This window comes from Mobula birostris, chromosome 6 (genome assembly GCF_030028105.1).
Source record: "Mobula birostris isolate sMobBir1 chromosome 6, sMobBir1.hap1, whole genome shotgun sequence".
In the NCBI taxonomy this organism is placed as follows: domain Eukaryota; kingdom Metazoa; phylum Chordata; class Chondrichthyes; order Myliobatiformes; family Myliobatidae; genus Mobula; species Mobula birostris.
The window spans coordinates 85,691,462-85,713,810 of NC_092375.1; the positions used below are offsets into that span (position 1 = coordinate 85,691,462).

The window sequence follows — 22,349 nt, forward strand, 5'->3', positions numbered from 1 at the left end:
TAACTGCCTATACCTAATATGCGCCTTCTTCTTAACAAGGGCCACAATATCTGTCGAAAGCCAAAGTTCCTAACCCTCTTAGCCTAGCAGGAGCATATAAGTTCTGTACTCTCAATATTTCACTTTTAAAGGCCTCCCACTTACCAAGTATATCTTTGCCAGAAAACAACCGATGCCAATTCACACATGTCAGAACTCTTCTGCGTCTTTGGACTTTGGGAGGAAACTGGAGGTCCCAGAGGAAACTCACACATTCCACAGGGAGGAGGTACAGAGGATGCTGGAATTGAACTCTGACGCAACGAGCTGTAATAGCATCGCGCTAATCGCTATGCGACCATAGCGCCATCCTTATCGGTCTTCCTCCAATTTAGAATCTCACCCCAAGGGTCAGTCCTATCCTTCTGCATAATTATGTTGAAACTAACTGACCCAAAGTATTCCCCTGTACACACACACTTACGTCACCTATCCTGTCTCATTCCCTAAAAGGAAATGTGGTATTGCGCCCAATCAGCTTGGGATCACTATGAACAAGGGAACATCTGCAGATGCTGGAAACCCGAGCAACACACAAAGTGCTGGAGGAACTCAGCAGGCCAGGCAGCATCTATAGAAAAGAGTACAGCTGATATTTCATTAAATAAATAAATATAGTCAAAATCACCTACTCTCACAATTGTATTTTTCTTGCAACTGTGTGCTATCACTCTACAAATTGGCTACCCTAGATCCCACTGACTAGTTGGGAGGCGTATAATATACACCATTAACGTGGTCATCCCTTGCTTGTTGCTCAGTTCCACTCATATTGCCTCAGTATACGAGCCCTCCAGAAAGTCCTCTTTGAGCACTGCAGTGACTCTTTCCCTTATGAGTAATACCAGCCCCCCCCACTTTTACGACTCCCCCTCTATCATTAAAAACAACTGAACTCTGGAACATTGAGTTGCCAGTCCTGCCCCTCCCACATCCGAGTCTTACTAATGACTACAACATCTTAATCCCCGTGTTTGTCCATGCTCTAAGTTCATCTGCTTTACCGACAATACACTTTGCATTGAAATAAATGCAACTCAAAACATTAGTCAACATTTTGGTTTCTGTCTTTACCTGTAGAGAAATGCAGTGGGTCTCCAACACACTTCTGGCTTCCAGCTTGTAGGTGGTAGAATTAATTTGGAGAGCGAAGAGTTAAGGTACTGGCTGAAGGATAACCTGCCTCTGCTTTTTGGGCATGGAATTCATATATCAGAACCAGAATCAGGTTTAATATCACCCGAATATGTTGTGAAATTTGTAACTTAGTGGCAGCAGTACAAGGCAGTACATGATCATATAGAAAATAAATAAGTAAATCAGTAAATCATTACAGTAAGTATAAGTGTATATTAAATAGTTAAATTAAAGGCAGTGCAAAAACAAATAATATGAAATTAAAAAAGTGAAGAAGCGTTCATGGGTTCAGTGTCCATTTAGGAATTGGAAGGCAGAGGGAAAGATGTGAATGCTACTGGATGATAGTCATTAAGGCAGCTCACCCTGCTCTTCTGGGCACTGGTATAATTGTTGCCCTTTTGAAGCAGGTGGGAACTTCCGACCGTAGCAGTGAGAGGTTGAAAATGTCCTTGAATATTCCCGCCAGTAGGTTGGCACAAGTTTTCGGAGCCTTACCAGGTACTCCGTTGGGGCCTGCTGCCTTTTGAGGGTTCATCCTCCTGAAAGACAGCCTGACATATACCCCGAGACAGAGATCACAATGTCACCTGGTGCTCAGGGATCTCCACGGCTGTAGTTAGATTCTCCCTTTCAAAGTGGGCATAGATGGCGTTGAGCTCATCTGGTAGTGAAGCATCGCTGCCATTCATGCTGTTGGGTTTCACTTTGTAGAAAACCCTGCAAACCTGCAAAATCCTGCAAACCCGCCAGAGTTAACAGGCTTCCAATGTCACCTCCAACCTCACTCTGAATTGTTTCTTCACTCTTGAAATAGCCCTCCGCAAGTCATACCTAGTTTTCTTGTAATGACCTGGGTCACCAGACTTAAATGCCACAGTTTACCTGCAGCTTTTGGTCTGGGAAAACTAGAGTCTGTTTGACATTGACATAAGGTGGAATATGCACTGCTACTAAAATGATCACTGAAATCTTCCGCAGCAAGTAAAATGAACGTCACTTTATTGCAAGACTTACTTGAAAACCTCAGGGTGAATCCCCTGGAGGAGAGATGATAGTGATAAAAGACCTATTGAAGCTACAGCTATAACAAGATAATAGCGACAGAGAAGAGCACACAAGATCTCTGTCGTGTAACTGGGGGTTAGTTCTGTTAAATCACACCAAGGCATTTGGTGAGTTAAAACTTTTACTGTTCTGAGTGTATAAATTTGTGTGTTAAATTATATTCAGTAGTGTTGTAACTGAGAAATGTTTGGAAATGACAATGTAATATTGAGTTATTTTGAAGTAGAAAATAGAACATGTATAAAAACTTACGGATTGTAATCCTGTTGTACACAGGTCAGGTTTTTTTTGTATAAGTTTGTGAATCGACTTTTCATGGATGATCAACTATTTCATCCAACGAAACAAGGAACAAGATGGCGTGCCACCCAAGATTGAAGAACCAGCGCAGGAATGAAATGTTTAATGATGTAGAGGATTTAATATGGTTGGTTGTATAAATTTATTTTCATTCAAAGGATCTGGATTTGATTTTCTGAAAGAAATGATTATTGACTTTGATAAGCTACTGAACAAAATTTACTTTGTTTAAAAGTTGTGATGTTGAAGAATTGTCATGAAAGGAGTTATGTTGTGTACATGTATGAAACTGAAGTTAACCATAACACTTCAGAATAGGAATTCAATTAGGTTCTGACCAACAAGGGATAAATAAAAATGAAAGGTTAGTCTGCAAACCTTTAAATTGGACATAACACTGGATCTAATTTGTTAGAGAAATTGGAGTAACAAAGGATATTCAAATGATTCTAACTACCAAAGAATTTGGTTTTCATTTGATATTTGAGATTTGGAACCTAAGCAGAATGTTCGAATTTGGAATTGTTCTTACTCTTGTAAATATTTTGTAAATATTGTTTTGTTTTATAAACAAAACTTACCTCCAGGCCTGTGTGTTTTCTATTCACTGCCTCCTTCCAATAACTAGAGCTTCTGATGACCTACCAGCACCTAGTGTAGTACTATGTAATTTGATTTTTCTCATAAAGTGTGTAGCAATCACTCACACAAGATAAGACCAGCACTACACAGCTGTTACATAACATTTGGCGAGCCAGCCAGAAGGCAGTATATTAGATAACCATAACACACCGATTAGTATACAAAACACTAGAAGAATCTTAATGTTCAAACTCACTTGTTCGGTTAAGACCTACAGTGAACGAGAATGGAAGTCATAGAGGAAAAGGGTGTCAAAATCCCAAATGCTGTTTTAGTCAATGGCATAACAGGAACAGAACTAGATGAGGAAATACTGGACTTTCTGAAAGAATATTGTTCAGTTGCCAGAGTTATTCCTCTAACTGACCCTGGTGCAGAATCTCCCAAGTCCTTCATAATAGAGAACAATTTTGGCTCTGCAATGCAAGATCTCTAGCCTTTGCCACTCTACACTCAACAGGAAAGCAGTGACCAAAAAGTTTCCTATCATATAGTTACTTTAGCCAGTGTTTACACTCAGAAAGTTGGAAAAGACACCACTCACTGTTACCTTGGTGAGTTGAAAACTTTAGTGAAGCGCAGTGGGAAAAACTGTGATATAATCCTGAGAGAGATGTTAACCGAAATCAGTGAAACCCTTATCATCGAGAGTAGGGAACCAGTCACTGTTCAAACTGCTGAAGATGTATGTAACAAGACAACAACGCTTCAATTCAGAGGATTCTACTCTGAAACTAACCAGCTAGAAACAGCTCTGGTTACTATGCAGAATAACTCAATCCCTGTATTGAACTGCTCTTGCAAGACCCAAGTGTGTCTAACCTCCACTGAACACAGAAATTATGTGAAAGAATTCTTCCGCCAGCTTCTGACATCGTCAAGTTGATAAGCCCTGGAGCTTCACCTGCTATTTACATAGAATTCGTAGATTCAGCTTTTGCTATCATGGAAGATGGTGATGAATTATTTGCCAAATTCATGAACACGTGGGCACATGGCCAAGTGGTTAAGGCATTCGACTACTGACCTGAAGGTCGTGAATTCAAGCCCCAGCCGAGGCAGAGTGTTGTGTCCTTGAGCAAGGCACTTAACCACACAACGCTCTGCGACAACACTGGAGCCAATCTGTATTGGCCCTTGCCCTTCCCTTGGACAACATTGGTGTCGTGGAGGGGGGAGGCTTGCAGCATGGGCAACTACCAGTCTTCCATACAACCTTGCCCAGGCCTGCGCCCTGGAGAGTGAAGACTTTCCAGGCGCAGATCCATGGTCTCGCAAGACTAACGGACGCCTTTACTTTTTTTCATGAACACGATATAGAACCCTCTGTCTACCTACAGAGAGTACAAGTAGCGTTGACACTGACTGTAAGGTGAGGCGGAATTGCTGAAACTGATGCTAACAAGCACCTCTTAAAGCAGTTTTGTAGGGGATGTTGGGACCACTCCCCAATGTTAAAGCTGCAAATGGAACAGAAAAAACAAAACCCACCATTGTTTACTGAGCTATTCATTTCTACACTCCGAGGAAGACGAGCATGTTTCCAGAACCGCACACATGAAGCAGCATGTAGGAACAGCCAAACCACATGCCGTTATGCAGTCGCAAACCACAGGTGCCTGTAAAGAAGATGACGTAGCACAGCTAATTTCAGTTACTTCTCAACTGACTAAACAGATTGCTGAGTTTCAAAGTCAACTAGCTACTCTACAAGCTACGAAACAGCAGAAGGTAAAAGTGAGCTCTAAGACAGCAAGTGATAAGCCATTAAAAGGACAGGCTGACACAAAGAATAAACAATAATCCACAAACACTCACGAGCAGCCAAGTGTAAAACCGAAACCTTGGTATTGCTTTAAACGTAAAGATGCGCACATAGCCAGCTCTTGCTGCTATGAACCCAGTATGGTATTAGTAGCAGAAAAGAGAAGACAGCTTGAGAAGAGACAGAATGAGTGGGAGTCATGTCATGGTACTCCCAAGCCTCATCTTAAACCGGAAGCAGTTCCTGTTGCGGGACAAATGGGGACTGATGTTAGCAAAGCTTGTCTCAAAAGCTCCAAGATCTTAACTGGTGAAATAAAGTCCCAGAAAGAGTGTGAACACATCTTGAAGTTTACTGAAAGTCATCTGGTGAACTCGGGCGATGTGGTTGAAGTGTGCACTGATGTTGTGCAAGCTGCATTTGGGAGTCATCTTTTCCAGCAAACAGAACCTGCTGCATATGTTCGATCCTTAATGACGCATTCAAGTGCTAGTCCTGACAGTTATGCACAAGAAGATCAGTGTCGGGGATTACCAGTCGTTTCTCATCTCTCTGATGCTGAGATTACAGACTCCCAGTTAGCAGATCCTTGTACTAGGGAAGTCATCAAACAGATGGAAACTGGAGAAAAACCATCCCCTTCAGTGAGAAATGCAATCCCCAGGCTACCCTGCCTTCTCAGAGAATGAGATCGCCCAGAGCTAAAAGATGGAATTCTCTACAGAAAAAGATTAACCAGAGATAAAACAACATACCAGCTTGTTTTACCTGAAAAGTTTCAATCTGAGGTACTTAGGAGTCTTCACGATGATTTTGGCCATCTGGGTATTGATCGTACCCTGGATTTAGTCAGAAGCTAATTCTATTGGCCCAAGATGGCTCTTGATGTAGAACACAAGATTAAAACACGCGGTTGATGCATAAGAAGAAAGACCTTGCCTGAGAAAGCTGCTCTGTTAGTGAATATTGTGACTATTCGACCTTGCAGCTGGTCTGCAAGGACTTTCTTACATTAGAACCCCATCAAAGTAACACAAAAGCTGTGTTAGTAATAACTGATCATTTCACTAAATATGCTTTGGCTATTCCTACACCTAACCAAAAAGCCAAGACAGTTGCGATGTGCCCATGGGAGCATTTCATCTTGCATTATGGTTATCCTGAGCGCCTACATGGTGACAGAGAGCCTGATTTCGAATCCCACTTGATTAAAGAACTCTGTGAGATAGCTGGAATTCAAGAAGTCAGAACTACACCATATCAACCCAGAGGAACCCTAGAGATGAAAGATGAAAGTTGCTGGTGAGAATTTGTGAAATTCCTGGTCCATGCTTATAATTGTATTTAGTGCGCATGCGCCAGTCGGGCATGCAGCCTGTTACAGCCGTTCCGATCGGATTTTTCTTTTTACTTTTTAACTTATGTTATTTTTTGTATTTTTTTTTTCACGGTAACACATTGAAGGTGCACCCTCTCTAACATGCTGGTAGAGAGAGTTTTACTTGGGTTTTTAGCGCTGGAAATAGTTACATCCCAACACGCAGGACAGAAGCATGGTTGCATTGTTCATTCCAGGGACCAGCTGCTTGCGCTAATGCCGGCCGGTTTAGCGAGCAGAGCAGTGGACACCCCTGCTGAAATCTGGAGGAAAACACACAGAGAATGCATAGGGGGATCACAAAGTCGAGGAAAGAGGACCGGGTCAAGACAACAGAGACTTATGGAGAAGAAGAGTTCGGTGGGTAACAAAGTGGACGAGTTCACGGTGCTAGCCAGGCGTCAGAACATTTCGGGAGTGCAATGTTATGTGTTTCACTGGAACGGGGCTGCACGAGGACATACCTGATCAAAACTTCTCCATGGACCGCTTCCAGACCGTTCGGGCTGACCGGAAGTGCACTGAGAGCGGTAAGCGTAAAGGAGTCGGGTGCTTACTGTTCTGGTTAACAACGGATGGTGCAATCCGGGTCATATTACGATCGAGGAACATGTTTGTAGACCGGATATTGAACTTTTTACTGTCGGACTTTGGCCGTATTCCACTGAGATACAACACTGGGCGGCACAGGAGGTCGTTCCTGCCTGTGGCCATCGAATTTGCAGCTCCTCCCGTGGAGGGTCAGACACCCTGAGCCAATAGACTGGTCCTGGACTTATTTCCATCTGGCATAGTTTGCATTTTGTTGTTTGATTGTTTGTGGCTTTTGTATTGCTATATTTATGCTCTGTTCTTGGTTGGTGCGGCTGTAACGAAACTCAATTTCCCTTGGGATCAATAAAGTATATTTATCTATCTATCTATCTGTCTAGGAACGAGACGACTGACTTTAGTCCGTATGAGTTGATGTTCCAACGGCAACCCAGACTCCCAGTTGACTTAGCTTTCAGACTATCACATCACACTCTCAGTATGTACAATATTTGAAATCTCATCTTGAGAAAAGCTTCAAGATAGCAACAGGGAACTCACAGAAAATGGCAGACCAAAACAAGACCAGATATGACAAATGTGACACCTTCAAAGTTGAAAGAAGGAGACCGAGTGTATGCCTAGTGTAAGGACCGAGAGTGAGGAATGTACGCCTATGAGGTAAAAATAAACTTGCCGATAAATGGGAAGAAATAGTCTATGTAGTGGTGAGCCAGGCTGGTGATCTGCCTGTCCACAAGGTACGTCCTGAGAACCAGTTTGGGACCATACGAACATCACATAGGGATCTACTGCTCCCTTGTGGATTTCTTCCTTCTGAAAACAATGAACAACTTTTTCCTGTCCCTGTTCGCGAGTACACAACTCGCAGGAGTACGAAGAATGAACAGTTGATTGAAGAGGAAGAAAATCCAATGGACTCAGAAGAGGACGAGGATGAGGTTTATTACCTCAGACCAAGACTTGACATTATAGATGGCCCTTCTAAGAGCCGAGAAACTTGTGGGCTCCAGCCCAAGCCCAAACCAGCCATTTATAACCACTCCAGTTGCAGACCCAGTACTGGAATCCCAAAGAAGTGCAAGTTACTTACCTGATGTAGAGGAATCCACTGTAGAAAGTAACTTATCTGTCAGTCCTGAAGAAAACGCAGTGGAAGGAACAACAAATGAGGAAATGCATAATCAGTGTATCCTATCTGATGAAAGAAGTCTGGAAACTTTGTCAATCCCAAATGAGTCTGAGATTCGACAAGAAAGAGATACTTGAAGTGTTGACTAGAAAAGACATGACAAATGAAAATTCTCACAAAGAAGGGCCTGAACTCAGGTCTTCTAGACACAGGAAAAAGTTAGAACTCTAACATATCCTGAGCTGGGAAACCCTTTAGTGACAATAGTTCAGTCCCCTTTCCAAGCTCTGAGATCAGCTATTGTAGGGTCTCTTCCAGATTTCACAAATGAACAACACTCCAAACCCATTACAATGAAACCTGTAGCTGCATGCAAAGGGACTCGCATAAATTAAACCCAAAGATATAATGTCAGAAAACTCCATCTGTAGAGGGATGAAAATGAAGTTTACTGATTTTTTTAAAAAAAGAAAATTTGGGGGAAAACTATGCGAGAACGAGGCATAGTTGATGTAGGCATGGGAAATTGAGAAAAATGCAACAAACTATGATAAACTAAAGTTATAGACTGTTAAAAGTGGAATCAGTAGTAAATATCTCTATCCTACTTACTTGAAACCCTCAGGGTGAAACCCCTGGAGGAGAAACAACGGCGATGAAAGATCTATGAATCTACGGCTTTAACAGGCAGCAGCTGTAACTATACAATATCGGCAGAGATGAGTGTCCAAGATTTCTACTATGTAGTTGGCAATTAGTTCTGTTAAATCACACTAAAGATTTGGTGAGTTAAAACTTTTACAGTTCCGCGTGTATAAATTTGTGTGTTAAATTATGTTCAGTAATGTTGAACTGAGAAATGTTTGGAAATGACAATTTGATTTTGAGTTATTTTGAAATAGAAAATAGAATGTGTATAAAAATTTATGGATTGTAATCCTGTTGTAGACATATCAGTTTTTTTTTTTGCGTAAATATTGTGAATCGACCTTTCATGGATGATCAACTATTGCATCCAACGAACCAAGAAACAAAATGGCAAGCCACCCAAGATTAAGAACCAGTGCAGGAACGAAATGTTTGATGACGTAGAGGATTTAATAAGGTGAGATGTAGAAGTTTATTTTCATTCGAATGATCTGGATTTGATTTTCTGAAAGAAATGATTATTGACTTTGATAAGTTACTGAACAAGGTTTACTTTGTCTAAAAGTTGTGATTTTGGAGAATTATTGTGAAAGGAGTTAAGCTGTATGGATATAAATTTTGAATTTGAATTTATAGACATACAGATTGGAAATGAAACTGAAGTTAATCATGACACTTAAGAATAGGAATTCAATTAGTTTCTAATTAGGGATAAATAAAAAAGAAAGGTTAGTCTGTAAACCTTTAAATTGGGGATAATACTAGATCTAATTTGTTAGAGAAATTGGAGTAGCAAAGGTTATTCAAATGAAACTCATTGATTCCAGCTACCAAGGAATTTGGTTTTTGTTTGATATTTGAGATTTGGAACCTAAACAGAATGTTGGAATTTGGAATTGTTCTTACTCATGTAAATATTTTGTTTTATAAACAGAACTTACCTCCAGACGTGTGTGTTTTCTATTCAGTGCCTCCTTCGAATACCTAGAGCTTCTGATGACCTACCAGCACCTAGTGTAGTACTATGTAATTTGATTTTTCTCATAATGAATGCAACGATCACTCACACGAGATAAGACCAGCACTACACAAGTGTTACAATAGTGAAATGAAACAGTGGCTTAACTATGGCCTCTTTTTTTCAGGTACATGTGTGGTTAAATGACTAATGTTTGCATTAGCACTGGCTGACCATGTGAATTAACTGAATCTTGCTTTAGCCTAGCCAAGTGGTTAAGGCATTGGACTAGCGACCTGAAGGTCGTGAGTTCGAGCCCCAGCCGAGGCAATGTGTTGTGTCCTTGAGCAAGGCACTTAATCACACATTGCTCTGCGACAACACTGGTGCCAAGCTGTATGGGTCCTAATGCCCTTCCCTTGGACAACATTGGTGTTGTGGAGAGGGGAGACTTGCAGCATGGGCAACTGCTGGTCTTCCATACAACCTTGTCCAGGCCTGTGCCCTAGGGAGTGAAGACTTTCCAGGCGCAGATCCATGGTCTTGCAAGACTAACGGATGCCTTTATAGGGTGATTGCTTCTGGTGGGAATGGCCCAGTGTGAGATGAACATTTAAAAGTTTGTAGATGCTGGAAGTATGAACCAAAAACAGAAAATGCTGGAAATATTCAACTGGTCAGGCAGTATTTTTAGAGAAAGAAGCAAGAGTTAAACAAGAATATTTCCAGGAAATGCGATGTGAGTTTGCAGTCTTTATTGGGCAAGAATTTGCAACTCAGACTGCTGAATGGAAAGGTAAGTTGTGGAAAGATTGCCACTTTAACCTAATATGGGTATTTTCAGGACTGGAGCTGAGTTGCATTTTGGAACTTCAAGCAGAGTCTACCCTGAATACAATTATTATGGCCATTCAATACCTATGGCCAGGCATCACCTATGGAAAAGAATATACAGTCGGCGCTTCGGGCTGAGACCCTTCATCAAGTTTGGAGAAAAACAGGTGAGGAGTAAAGAGTTCCCAGTCCTATAAGTTTATTGTAATCAAGTTTAACTTTTCCAAACTTGTGTTATTTGTGTAAAGCCTATTCAAGTTTAGTACATCATAATTATTTTGGGATGTATCAAAGGAACATGCTCTGAACATGCTGATTGGAGTGTTTTAATGAGTTGGATGGTTGTTCATCAAGCTATTTCGAGGATAATTTAGGGTAGACTGACACAGTGGGGGGGGGCCCTTGTTAAGTCACATAGTAAAATTTTGAAGAAAAGCAAAGCTTTTGATTATCCTAGCTCAAAATCAAAGTTGAGTTTATTGTTATAAGCATATGTACATAAATGCACTGGTGCCATGAAAATCTTACTTGCAGCAACATCACAGGCACGTAGCATCAGAGAAGCAGCATTCACGAGAAAACAAATGATACACAGTTTTTACAAGAAAGAATATAATTAGTACAAAAAACAGTCCATCGTGGTGCAAAGTGATTGAAGTGGTCACGGTGTTGCTATACAGAAGCATTGGTTAGGGTTATGCCTGTTGTTTCAAAAACCGTATGTTGAAGGGAAGTACAGTGGCTGCTCTAGAACCTGGTAGTGTGGCCTGTCTGATTGTATCTGTGAGAAGATGTCCTGGCCTGGATGGTCAGGGCTATTTGATAAATTCATATGGTCTTGAGGCAGCATCTCCATGTGGTTGTTACAGATGTCGAGGAGGGATGTGCTGTCAAACATTCCTCAGCGAGGCCAATTAATTTACTTTGAAACTTGCTAGGTGCAAATTGACAACTTCAAAAGTAATCCAGGTAGCTGTGCAACATTTTGGGATAAGCCAACACCAATAAAAAGCACTATGTTGCCATGTATCTCTAACATCTTGCAGTAAGTAAGGTCACATTATTTCATGTTGATTCATGTTTGTTATTTAAAGGATATACGCAATATCTGCTCTTTGTACTTCAGACTATTACTAGTTACTATGTGGAAATGAAAATGAAAATATATTGTGTTTCTTTATAAGAAAGGTATATTTACAATTTGGGTGGATCATATAACTTAAATGAACACACCCTGGAACAGGGTTTCACAACCGGGGTTCCGCAAGAGATTATGACTTAAAAAAATTAACCATCGGTTTTTGAACTTTGCCCAACACGTGATGCTAGTGCTTGGAACGGCGGATAGTGACCAAGCAGCCCTATCTGCAATTTCGTTAGCGGTCTGTCAGTCCCGTACGGCAGTGCACAGTGTTTGTTTGGTTGAGTCCTTCTCAGTTTTTGACGCGAGATAGGGGAGGCCATTGATAATTGTTGAGCGCTGTACTGCACAGAGGAGAGGACGATAGGCTGGCCTGTTGCACGGTACTGTCTTATGCAACACCTTCCAGACCGGGTCCCCAATGTACAGGGGAAGGATCCCTGCATAAAGAGATTTCCACCGGGCACCTCCTTCGTAAACAGATAGCCAAGGTGAGCCTGGTCGGCAGACGAAGGCACAGAAGTGAAAGATGTGCAGGAGCAGCCCATACGAGAAACGCTTTGGAGTGTCACGGAAGGACACAGTGGGCATCCCTGCGAGATGACTCGCATTATGCGGGACCCTCTCCCGCGTGGTCTCCTGAGGCCTGAGCCCAATGAGGACTTCTGGCTGATCAGGTGGTGGTGCAGCGACACCCACCGTGATAGGATGGGGACCAGTCCCCCTAGCAGCTAGAGCACCCTGTCTGGACGAGACTAGACCTCGTACCCCCAACAGCTCTCGGTAAAAGCGAGGCAGTTCCCTCAGAGCGGCACGGCTGATGTCCGCTGGAAGCTGCGTGCCCTCTTGTAGGCCGTGTCCCCGTCGGGGAAAGTGCATCGCTGCCACATGCCATCTGAGAGGGTGGTCGGTATACAGGTATCTCTGCAGGGTCCTGAGCCAGACAGCCACCAGCTGGGTGCGCATAAACACCAGTGACTGACCGCCCACCGCGATTCGAAGACTTAGGACCCACAGCAGAGATCCAGTGCTCCTGTTGCCCCAGAATTCCACCAGCCACTTTTAGGTCCCCCTGGAGACAAAAGCAGTGAGTGGGACTAAAGTGATCAGCCGGCACATATCATTACAGTGAAAGCTACTTCTCGATGGGTTTTACATGGACTGGTGATCCAAGTTGTCCTATTCCAATGTGCCTAGTCTGTGGCAAACAACTTACACATATAGCAATGGCTTCAGCAAGATTGAAAAGACACGTAACTACAAATCACAGACATATGACGCATAAAAGTGCTGATTATTTTAAATGACTACAGGAATCTCAAAACAAACAGAATAAAGCTTTTGAAAATAAAGTCACAGTCAGTAAAAAGTATTTGGGACGCAAGTTATTTAGTAGATATAAGACCACTTGAGAATGTTTAAAAAACTGTGTGAACACCTGGACAAAGAGCACACAAATCTCCTGCTACTTACAGAAATCTGTTGCCTCAGCAGAGGAAGAGTTCTCAACAAGGTGTTTGAGCTGAAAGCTGAATTGTAGGAGTACTTTCAAGAAAATAGTAGGCCTACTTAACAAACATTTTTTATCATATGAACCAGTTGAACCAAGTCTCTGTAAGGCTCTGGATGTTGCAAGGAAGAGGCTGAGGACAAACCCAAGTGCAGGACACAGGCGCAGAGGCAGAGTTGTGAGTCGGTAGCACTGCCGCAAATGGGGAACTGGTATCTAGGAGAGTCCTTACACAGAGACATGGTTTACGTAGAGTATCCAGAAAATGATGCAGAGCTTAGAACTGACAGTCCCAAGGAATCAGGAAACAAGGTTTACTCACACTAGAGTTGACCAACAAACTGGCAAGGCATGGCTGTGCTGCCTGAGTTTTATCGTATGTTTGCTAATGGGAACCAGGTGTGCTGTAATTAGTGGAACTGGGAATGATTGGAAATCAGATGAGGGGATAAAGGCCCAATTAAGGAGGTAATAGCAAGATGACAAATTTCCAGCCGGGCCATGACACTGGAGAAAATGTTTTGATTTCAAGCGACAAGAATCTTGGATTTAAAAGCAAACTGAATCTTTGGAAAAATCATGCTGCAAAAGGAAATCTTGAAATGTTTCCACTGCTGCTTGGGCTTGAGAGTGAGGAAGGATATGAGAAAGTCTCAAGTCTTATTGAAAACCACCTGGAAGAACTGCAGAGCAAAATCGAACAGTATTTGTCCTCCCTTTCAACACGTGTATGACTGGGTGAGGGACCCTTTCTTTGAATCTTCTGCTTAGCCTGAGAACTTGATTTTGAGAGAAGAGGAAGTTTGTGAGATGCAGTCTGATCATGCAATCAAGATGAGATTTACTGACCTGCCCCCAGACAAGTTCTGGATTTCTATGAAAGAAGTAGAGTAGCCCACCCACTTCAAGGTTCGATGTGTTGTGCTTTCAGAGATACTCTTCTGCACACCAATGTTGTAACACATGGTTATTTGAGTTACTGTCACCCCCCTGTCAGCTCGAATCAGTCTGGTGATTCTCTTCAGATCTCTCTCATTAGCAAGGTGGTTTTGCCCACAGAACTCCTGCTCACTGGATGTTTTCTGCTTTTTGCATCATTTGCTGAAAACCCTTACAAGTCTGTTGTGTGTGAAAATCCCAGGAGATGGGCAGTTTCTGAGATACTCAAACCATCCCGTCTGGTCCCAACGATCATTCCACTGTCAAACTCATTTGTATCACATTCCTTCCCCATCCTGATGTGTGGTCTGAACAACAACTGAACCTCTTGACCATGTCTGCATGCTTTCATGCATTGAGTTGCTGTCACATAATTGGCTGATTATATATCTGCATTAATGAGCAGGTGCACAGGTGTAGCTAATAAAGTGCCCACTGAGTATATATTAGCAACCAAATTGCCTAATATCAGTAGTAGGAAAATCCTAGAAGCCATCACTTGTAAAACAGTGCTAAAATTAGGAAGTCAGTATGGATTTATGAAAGATAAATATCTGTGCTTCTTATGATTATAACTTGTGGAGAAGATCAAATCACAGAAATTAGTGGATATGGTATATTCTTTCCGAATTCCTTTGATAAGGCAACATGCTGGTGGTTGTTAAATACAGTTCAAGCATCACTCTAGGGCAGGGGTTCCCAACGTTTTTTATGCCTTGGGCCAATACCATTAAGCAAGGTGTCTGTGAACCTCTGGTTAGGAACCCCTGCTCTAGGGTGAGATAGATAGATATACTTTATTGATCCCGAGGGAAATGGGGTTTTGTTGCAGCCGCACCAACCAAGAATAGAGCATAAATATAGCAATACAAAAACCGCAAACAATCAAACAATATGCAAATGCCAGATGGAAATAAGTCCAGGACCAGCCTATTGGCTCAGGGTGTCTGACCCTCCACGGGAGGAGCTGCAAAGTTCAATGGCCACAGGCAGGAACAACCTTCCATGACGCCCAGTGTTGTATCTCGGTGGAATATGGCCGGAGTCCAACAGCAAATATCCGGTCTACAAACACGTTCCTCGATCGTAATATGACCAGGATTGCACCATCCGTTGTTAACTAGAACAGCAAGCCCCCAACTCCTTTACGCTTACCGCTTTCGGTGCACTTCCCGTCAGCCCGAATGGTCTGGAAGCCATCCATGGACATCGGGTATGTCCTCGTGCAGCCCTGTTCCAGTGAAACACATAACACTGCACTCCCGAAATGTTCTCTGACACCTGGCTAGCACCGTGAACTCATCCATTTTATTACCCACTGAACTCCTCTTCTCCATAAGTCTCTGTTGTCTCGTTCCTAGCCTTTGTGATCCCCCTCTGCATTCTCTGTGTGTTTTCCTCCAGACTTCAGCAGAGGTGTCCGCCACTCTGTTCGCTAAGATAATATAGGTTGATCATTGTTAATGGAGAGAAATGGGAAGTAGGAACAGAAAAATAGAAACCATATAAAAACTACAGCACAGAAACAGACCTTTTGGCCCTTCGTGGCGGTGCCGAACTATTTTCTGCCTAGTCCCACTGACCTGCACACGGACCATATCCCTCCATAACCTCCCATCCATGTATCTGTCCAATTTATTCTTAAATGTTAAAAAAGAACCCGCATTTACCACCTCATCTGGCAGCTCATTCCATACTCCCACCACTCTCTGTGTGAAGAAGCCCCCTCTAATGCTCCCTTTAAACTTTTCCCCCCTCACCCTTAACCCATGTTGTCTGTTTTTTTTCTCCCCTTGCCTCAGTGGAAAAAGCCTGCTTGCATTCACTCTATCTATACCCATCATAATTTTATATACCTCTATCAAATCTCCCCTCATTCTTCTACGCTCCAGGGAATAAAGTCCTAACCTATTCAACCTTTCTCTGTAACTGAGTTTCTCAAGTCCCGGCAAAATCCTTGTAAACCTTCTCTGCACTCTTTCAACCTTAATATCCTTCCTATAATTTGGTGACCAAAACTGAACACAATACTCCAGATTCGGCCTCACCAATGCCTTATACAACCTCATCATAACATTCCAGCTCTTATACTCAATACTTTGATTAATAAAGGCCAATGTACCAAAAGCTCTCTTTACGACTCTATCTACCTGTGATGCCACTTTTAGGGAATTTTGTATCTGTATTCCCAGATCCCTCTGTTCTACTGCACTCCTCAGTGCCTTACCATTAACCCTGTATGTTCTACCTTGGTTTGACCTTCCAAAGTGCAATACCTCACACTTGTCTGTATTAAACTCCATCTGCCATTTTTCAGCCCATTTTTCCAGCTGGTCCAAGTCCCTCTGCAGGCTCTGAAAACCTTCCTCACCGTCCACTACACCTCCAATCTTCGTATTATCAGCAAATTTGCTGATCTAATTTACCACATTATCATCTAATTGATATAGATGACAAATAACAATGGACCCAGCACTGATCCCTGTGGCACACCACTAGTCACGGGCCTCCACTCTGAGAAGCAATTCTCTACTACCACTCTTTGGCTTCTTCCATTGAGCCAATGTCTAATCCAATTTACCACCTCTCCATGTATACCTAGCAACTGAATTTTCCTAACTAACCTCCCATGCGGGACCTTGTCAAAGGCCTTACTGAAGTCCATGTAGACAACATCCACTGCCTTCCCTTCATCCACTTTCCTGGTAACCTCCTCGAAAAACTCCAGTAGATTGGTCAAACATGACCTACCACACACAAAGCCATGTTGACTCTCCCTAATAAGTCCCTGTCTATCCAAATGCTTGTAGGTTCTGTCTCTTGGTACTCCCTCCAATAACTTACCCACTACCGACGTCAAACTCACCGGCTTATAATTTCCCAGATTATTTATCGATCCTTTTTTAAACAACGGAGCAACATGAGCCATTCTCCAATCCTCCGGCACCTCACCCGTAGACACCGACATTTTAAATATATCTGCCAGGGCCCCTGCAATTTCAACACTAGTCTCCTTCAAGGTCCGAGGGAATACCCTGTCAGGTCCTGGGGATTTATCCACTTTAATTTGCCTCAAGATAGCAAGCACCTCCTTCTTTTCAACCTGTACAGTTTCCATGATCTCACTACTTGTTTCCCTTAATTCCATAGCCTTCATGCCAGTTTCCTTAGTCATAGTCATAGTCATACTTTATTGATCCCAGGGGGAAATTGTTTTCGTTACAGTTGCACCATAAATAATAATTAGTCATATAACCATAAATAGTTAAATAGTAATATGTAAATTATGAAATAAGTTCAGGGCCAGCCTATCGGCACAAGGTGTCTGACCCTCCAAGGGAGGAGTTGTAAAGTTTGATGGCCACAGGCAGGAATGACTTCCTCTGACGCTCTGTGCTGCATTTTGGAGGAATGAGTCTCTGGCTGAGTGTACTTCTGTGCCCACCCAGTACATTATGTAGTGGATGAGAGACATTGACCAAGATGGCATGCAACTTAGACAGCATCCTCTTTTCAGACACCACCGTGAGAGAGTCCAGTTCCATCCCCACAACATCACCGGCCTTACGAATAAGTTTGTTGATTCTGTTGGTGTCTGCTACCCTCAGCCTGCTGCCCCAGCACACAACAGCAAACATGATAGCACTGGCCATCACAGACTCGTAGAACATCCTCAGCATCGTCCGGCAGATGTTAAAGGTCTCAGTCTCCTCAGGAAGTAGAAACGGCTCTGACCCTTCTTGTAGACAGCCTCAGTGTTCTTTGACCAGTCCAGTTTATTGTCAATTTGTATCCCCAGGTATTTGTAATCCTCCACCATGTCCACACTGACCCCCTGGATGGAAACAGGGGTCACCGGTACCTTAGCTCTCCTCAGGTCTACCACCAGCTCCTTAGTCTTTTTCACATTAAGCTGCAGATAATTCTGCTCACACCATGTGACAAAGTTTCCTACAGTAGCCCTGTACTCAACCTCATCTCCCTTGCTGATGCATCCAACTATGGCAGAGTCATCCGAAAACTTCTGAAGATGACAAGACTCTGTGCAGTAGTTGAAGTCCGAGGTGTAAATAGTGAAGAGAAAGGGAGACAAGACAGTAAATACAGATGCAAAAAACCCATTTAAGATCTCCCCTATTTCTTTTGGTTCCGCACATAGCCAACCACTCTGATCTTCAAGAGGACCAATTTTATCCCTTACAATCCTTTTGCTCTTAATATACCTGTAAAAGCTCTTTGGATTATCCTTCACTTTGACTGCCAAGGCAACCTCATGTCTTCTTTTAGCCCTCCTGATTTCTTTCTTAAGTATTTTCTTGCACTTTTTATACTCCTCAAGCACCTTATTTACTCCGTTTCCTATACATGTCATACAACTCCCTCTTCTTCTTTATCAGAATTGCAATATCCCTTGAGAACCAAGGTTCCTTATTCCTATTCACTTTGCCTTTAATCCTGACAGAAACATACAAGCCCTGCACTCTCAAAATTTCTCCTTTGAAGGCTTCCCACTTACCGATCACATCCTTGCCAGATAACAACCTGTCCCAATCCATGCTTTTTAGATCCTTTCTCACTTCTTCAAATTTGGCCTTCTTCCAGTTCAGAGCCTCAACCCTAGGACCAGATCTATCCTTGTCCATGATCAAGTTGAAACTAATGGTGTTATGATCACTGGAACCAAAGTGCTCCCCTACACACACTTCCATCACTTGTCCTAACTCGTTTCCTAACAGGAGATCTAATATTGCATTCTCTCTAGTTGGTACCTCTATATATTGATTTAGAAAACTTTCCTGAACACATTTTACAAACTCTAAACCATCTAGACCCCTAACAGTATGGGAGTCCCAATCTATATATGGAAAATTAAAATCCCCTACCACCACAACTTTATGTTTCCTACAGTTGCCTGCTATCTCTCTGCAGATTTGCTACTCCAATTCTCGCTGACTATTGGGTGGTCTATAATACAACCCCACTAATGTGGTCATACCTTTCCTGTTTCTCAGCTCCACCCATAAGGACTCAGTAAACAAGCCCTCTAATCTGTCCTGCCTGAGCACTGCTGTAATATTTTCCCTAACAAGCAATGCTACTCCCCCACCTTTCATTCCTCTGCCTCGATCACATCTGAAACATTGGAACCCTGGAATATTAAGCTGCCAGTCCTGCCCCTCCGGTAGCCAAGTTTCACTAATTGCTATAACGTCATAATTCCATGTGTCAATCCACGCCCTCAGCTCATCCGCCTTCCCCGCAATACTCCTAGCATTGAAATATATACACCTCAGAAGATTTTTACCACCACTCACAACCTTTCTATTTGCGACTTTGCTTGAACTTTTAACATCATTTATTTTCACCCCAGCCTCACAGTCTGCTCTGGCACTCTGGTTCCCATCCCCCTGCAAATCTAGTTTAAAGCCTCCCCAGCAGCACTAACAAACCTCCCTGAAAGGATATTGGTCCCCTTGTAGTTCAGGTGTAACCCGTCTCTCTTGTACAGGTCCCACCTGCCCCAGAAGAGGTCCCAATGATCCTGAAATCTGAAACCCTGCTCCCTACACCAGTTCCTCAGCCACTTGTTCATCCTCCAGAACATCCTATTCCTACCCTCACTGGCACGTAGCACAGGTAGCAATCCTGAGATTACCACCCTCGAGGTCCTGCTTTTCAACTTCCTACCAAGCTCTCTATACTCACTCTCCAGGACCTCCTCACTCTTCCTTGCTATGTCATTGGTACCGATGTGCACCACAACATCTGGCTGATCACCCTGCCACTTCAGAATGTCATGCTAGCGATCAGAGACATCCTTGACCCTGGCACCTGGGAGGCAACAAACCATCCTGGATTCTCTGTCACGACCACAGAACCTCCTATCTGTACCTCTAACTATTGAGTCCCCTATCACTACCGCTCTCCTCTTTTTCCACCCTCCTTTCTGCACTGCAGAACCAGACTCGGTGCCAGAGATCTGGCTGCTGCAGCTTTTCCCAGGTAAGTCATCCCCCCAACAGTATCCAATGCAGTATACTTGTTGTTGAGGTGAATGGCCACAGGGGAACCCTGCTCTGCCCGCCCTTTCCTTTTCCCTCGCCTGACAGTGACCCAATTTCCTGTGCTCTGCTCCTTTGGCATAACTACCTCCCTGTAGCTACTATCTATAATCTCCTCATTCTCCCGAATGATCCGGAAGTCATCCAGCTTCTGCTCCAGTTCCCTAACACGGTTTGTTAGGAGCTGCAGCTGGATGCACTTCTTGCAGGTGTCGTTGTCAGGGACACCGGAGGGCTCCCTGACTTCCCACATCCTGCAGAGGAGCATTCCAACATCCTGCCTGGCATTTTCTCTACTCTAAACAATCTGGACAAAAAAAACTTACCGGAACCTACCCTGGCCTCTGCCAGTTCTCGCCGAAGCCTGTTGAGCCAAAGCCGTCCCACTCTGACTCAGTCCACTCCAACGATGGCCGCTGTATATGGTGGTCTGTTTTTAAACCTTGGTGCTACGTCACGCGCCTGTGCAGTGCAGGCCCTTCTCTCCGAGCAGTGTTTCAAAAAAGAGACTTTTTCTACCTAATTTCTCACACCCTTCTTCCCAACTGCTTGCTTCGACTGAAACCGTTTTTTAAAAAAAAATAGATTATCATTTAAATACAATTCCTCCAAATTTTCCAGTGTACCAATCTTTTCAGGTAAATGAGTGAGCAAGTTCTCTCCTAAGCCAAGGTGAGTCAGAGTGGTTAAGTGACCAATTCCCCTAGGAAGCATAGTCAGCTGATTCTTGATTAAGGCCAGTTTTTGCAAATCCTTAAGGTAAGCAATTTCATTTGGAAGAGATTCAAATTTATTTTCTTCCAAGTCCAATTCTCGCAGTTTTCTTAAGTGTCCAATGCCATGAGGCAGCTTTCGAAGAAGGTTATTTGATAAGATGAGAACCTGCTGAGAAACTAGTCCCGATACATCTTCTGGAATCTTTGCGAGTTGGTTGGTGGCAAGGTTCAATTCTACCATGCTTGCCCATGTTCCAAAGTCCAATGGAAAATAAATTGGTAATTTTTTTGGGTTGAGAGGTCATAATGCGGACGATGCTGAGGCGCCACGTTTGCACAACTACTAGTAATGAGTTGGACAAGGACACCAAGCATAACTCATTTGAGATACAGTGTAGAATAGGCTTTTCCAGCCCTCTGAACCATGCTGCCTAGCAACCATCTCCCCCACCCGCCACACACAAAGTTTAACCCTAGCCTAATTCTGGACAATTTACAATGACCAATTAACCCTACCAGCCGGTACCTCTTTATACTGTAGAAGGAAACCCACACGGTCACGGGGAGAACGTACAAGCTCCTTACAGACAGTGGTGAGAAATGAACCCAGGTCGCTGGTACAATGCTACTTCTCCAAGTTCGCTGATTGTTCGAAGCTGTATGGTAGAGTGAGTCCTGAGGATGTAGGGGGCTTCAGGCGTATAAAGCCAAGCTGAGCTAATAGGGGAGGACATAACAGATGGACTATCTCGTGGAGAAAATGAGGTAATGCACTATGACTTCTAACAAAACAGCATCTTGTTTTAAATGGTGAAAGATGGAAAGGTATTAGTGGGTATCTTCATACATGAATCATATTAAATCGATGTGTAGATATGGCTAACAACTAGGAAGAGGATTTGAGTAAGAGAGTAATTATGTAGAGCCCTGGTAAGAGCCCAACTGGAATTTTGTTTACAAATGAGGTCTTCTTACCAAAGAAGAGAAATACTTGGGATAGATGGAGTGCAGTAAAGAATAATGAGATTGATTCCTTTAATGGAGTGGTTGATGTATGAGGAGAAATGGAGCAGGTTAGAATTGGACTTCATCGAGTTCGGAAGAATGTGGGATGATTTCAATGAAACATAAAATCCAATAGGGATTTGGCAGATGATATTGGGTATCACAGTCACAGATGAAAAGTAAGGGTCTCTCATTCAGGACTGAAATTCACACGGAAATTAATGAAACTTTGAAATTCTTTACTGAAGATCTAAGTGGAGCTTAGTTGCTGTGTACATTTCAGACAGAGGTTCATACCTGTTTGAACATTACGGGAAGCAAGGCATGTCAGGTTCATACGGAATGGTTACTGTCTGGAATTGAGTCTGTACTCAATTTATGTCAGAGCAATCCAGCTGGTGCCACCATTACAGCCTCTCAAAGACCTGTGATTTTTTTTCATTTCAGATATTTAACGATGCCTCTGCCAAGCCCTCTGAGAATTTTATAAGTTTAATTGAATGCATCCCCCATTCTTCTAAAC

At 42.9% G+C, this 22,349-nt stretch overlaps 1 long non-coding RNA gene across 3 annotated transcripts in view; it reads left to right on the forward strand.

The window, feature by feature from the left end:
* Positions 1-22,349, forward strand: part of LOC140199164 (uncharacterized) — a 45,055-nt gene that overhangs the window by 18,580 nt on the left and 4,126 nt on the right. For all 3 annotated transcript variants that reach the window (XR_011886364.1, XR_011886363.1, XR_011886365.1), the window contains 4 exons: positions 2,521-2,671; positions 8,639-8,797; positions 8,962-9,118; positions 10,464-10,620. This is a non-coding gene — a long non-coding RNA (uncharacterized lncRNA). The remainder of the gene's footprint in view (positions 1-2,520; positions 2,672-8,638; positions 8,798-8,961; positions 9,119-10,463; positions 10,621-22,349) is intronic.